This window comes from Pinus tabuliformis, chromosome X (assembly GCF_031772625.1).
Source record: "Pinus tabuliformis cultivar Carrire ecotype Pingquan chromosome X, CPIR1, whole genome shotgun sequence".
In the NCBI taxonomy this organism is placed as follows: Eukaryota; Viridiplantae; Streptophyta; class Pinopsida; order Pinales; family Pinaceae; genus Pinus; species Pinus tabuliformis.
In genome coordinates, this window is record NC_142308.1 from 1,241,412,657 (window position 1) to 1,241,416,033 (window position 3,377).

Genomic DNA, 3,377 nt, shown 5'->3' on the forward strand with positions numbered 1-3,377 from the left:
AAAGGCCTTTTTCTCCTATTTTATTGCATATTTTCAGTTACTTAGGGATGACGGCGCACCAGTAAGACCCTGGTTCTGAGGGAAATTCCAAATCAGAACTGATGGCCAAACTGGTCGATCCAGCCAGTTCGGGATGGAACTTGCCTATCAGTCCAGACCACTCTCTCTCTCTCACACACGTACATTATATATATATATATATATATATATATATATATATATATATATATATATATATACATATACATATACATATACATATACATATACATATACATATACATATACATATACATATACATATACATATACATATAGATATAGATATATATATATATATATATATATATATATATATATATATATATATATATATATATATATATATATATATATATATCTGTGTGTGTGTGTGTGTGTGTGTGTGTGTGTGTGTGTGTGTGTGTGCATATCTATGTATTTTTTATCAGGCTAGTTTTCCAGCTGGTTCTGGTCTAGTCCCAGTCTGGGCATTAGCCAGTTCCAGTTCCGGTTTTGACCATATTGGTCACAAGAGGCTTGTAAATGCCAAATACAGCATCGCGGAAGCAATAGAATCATATCAACTCCTGAATCCCTTCCACCAAGTCAACATGAACTATGATATATAGTTCCAAATTTCACAAATGAATTCCAAAAGAATTTGCACTTAACATTGAAATGATAAAATCAAATGAAATGCCAATATCTCGCCCGACAATTGGAGACAGCAAACAATTGCTAAATGCACTCTCCAAAAGTTCCAGCATTTTGTCTATTAGAATCAATGACTGGAGGGAATGATAATAGAAAACGGTGCATGGATCAAAACCTAGAACACAGATCAACCTGTGAATGATGTCTAAGACTGGAATGACCAAAATAATTTCATAACAGTTTCTGATTATGTCACTGTAAGCATTACAGCTCTTGACCATTGTCTAAGGTTGTATGGTGATATTCACATCCCCAATGGAAATCATCTTACCAATGGTGTAACATTGTATGTAATTCTAGTGTTCTTCTATATCATTTAATATAAAGTTTGTTTGAGGCAAATACCCAGCTTCTTTCATCTGCCTAGCTAACTTTTGCAACATGGCATAGATCTCTTGTATTTGTGGGTGTGATTTATCTCCTACAAGGAAAACGTGTACCCTGCTCTTTACCTCAATCCAACTGCATCCAGGTTCCTTCTTTATACCTCTGTCTTTCATTGCTTTCCTCAACTTTAACATGTCCCCCCACTTACCAGCTATAGCATAAATATTTTACAACATGACATAATTTCCAGCATTTTGTGGATCTAACTCAAAAAGGTGTTCTGCTGCAACTTTTCCTGGCTCCATATTGCCATGGGCTTGGCAGGAACCAAGTAAGGCTCCCCAAACAGTAACATTAGGTTTAAATGGCATTTTTTTTATAAAATCATATGCCTCATCCAAACAACCAGCACGGCCAAGGAGATCAACCATACAGGCGTAATGCCCTGTTCTTGGTGGGATACACTGATCTCGAGTCATGGTATTGAAATAATGCCAACCTTCATTCACTAGACCTGAATGGCTGCAAGCAGTCAGAACAGCCAAGAAGGTGACATCGTCAGGCTTCAAGCCCGATTGCTTCATTTCTTCAAAGAGTTGGAGAAACCACATCCCTTTCGCTCATTATCTTGTATACAAGGAGCGCATTGTCGAGGCTTCCACACTTAGAATACATGTCAGTGAGGCCATTCCCTAAAACTAAATGCAACTTAAACCCATTTATAACCATATGGGCATGGATCTGCTTGCCTTGCTCTATGTCCCCTACGCCAGCACATGCCTTTAAGGCAGTACGAAATGTGACCTTGTTGGGCTTGATGCCAAACCAAGGCATTCTACAAAAGAGTTCCATGGCTTCCTTACAATTCCCTTGCTCCACATAACCTGCAATAATGGCAGTCCAGGACACTAAATCTCTAAGAGACATTTCATCAAATACTCAACGTGCATCCTTGATACATTTGCATTTTGCATACATGTCAACAAGAGCAGTCATGAGAACAACATTAAACCCAAACCCACTTTTGATAGTATAGGCATGGACTCGCTTCCCAAGTTCTAGTGCTACTAAGCTAGCACACACCTTGAGAACACTTCCAAGAGAAAACTCATCCGATGTCATGTTTGTCTCTCCCATTTGCCCAAAAAGACTTATAACCTCCTCATCCATGCCACGACGAGAGTATTCTGCAAGCAGAACATTCCATGAGACGGAATTTCGTTTGGGCATTTTGTCAAACACTTGGCGTGCATCCTCCAGATTGCCATACTTCGCATAAAAAATGATAAGTTTTGTGCTCAGAAAAACATCTGGTTCAAATGCATCTTGGATCATGCGAGCATGCAATCCCTTTCCCTCTGCAACCTTTTTCTCATAAATGCAGTCCTGCAATAGGCAACAATAGTTATAGGAATCTGTCCAACTCCCTCTTTGATTACCAGTAGACAATTCATTCAAAGTTTCATTCATTGGCAGTTCTTCAAGCAGCGTGTTATCATATTCCTGAATGCCACTTTCATCATGGCCACCTCCCAGTTCTTTTCTAAAAAATTTCAATGTCTCGGGTTGTAATTTAAAGCCATTATTGTCAGTTGTGCTTGCAGAGGGATTACTTTGTTGATGTAGTAGCTTAGCGAAATAAGTCATTTTCTTTTGTCTTAAATGCCAGCATAAGAAAGAGAAACAATATACCTGTAACAATTTGGTGTGGCTTGCTCCATTGCACCAAAAGCTTCCAACCAGTGTCAAATTTGATGGTACTACTGACATTACATTGCTTTTAGTTTGTTTGATTTTCTTTTCCAAGTTATGTCACATTGCATTTACTTGGATAGTTAGCAAAAACAAGGATATTGGGTTGATATAGATTGATCAATGGATTTACAGTGACTGATCCTAACGTACAGTAGGGACAGCAAGTTCTTTTTTTATCTTGGCAGTCATATTTTGAACTTCATCCCAAAGGTGCACACAATCACTTCGTGTTCAATATTCATTTTCATTGTTCAACTTGCTATTATGATTCTGTGGTTGCAATTGCATTGCATCAATGGATTTACATTCTTCTTTATCTTGGCAGTCATATTTTGAACTTCTGTTTCAAACCTGTGCAGTGGATGCTACCTGACATAAGCAGTCTCTGCAGCTTAGCAGACATTTGCAGTCCCAAAGGTGCACACAATCACTTCGTGTTCTATAATCACTTTCATTCTTCAACTTGTTATTAAGATTCTCTGGTTGTAACAGCATTGCATCAGTAAAAATAATATTGCATCGAACAGTTAGTCATCATCATGTCTTCTATGTCTGATAAA

The 3,377-nt window shown here is 37.8% G+C and overlaps 1 pseudogene; it reads right to left on the reverse strand.

The window, feature by feature from the left end:
- Positions 1-1,031: 1,031 nt before the first annotated feature.
- Positions 1,032-2,709, reverse strand: LOC149144458 (pentatricopeptide repeat-containing protein At2g13600 pseudogene; annotated as a pseudogene).
- Positions 2,710-3,377: the final 668 nt, after the last annotated feature.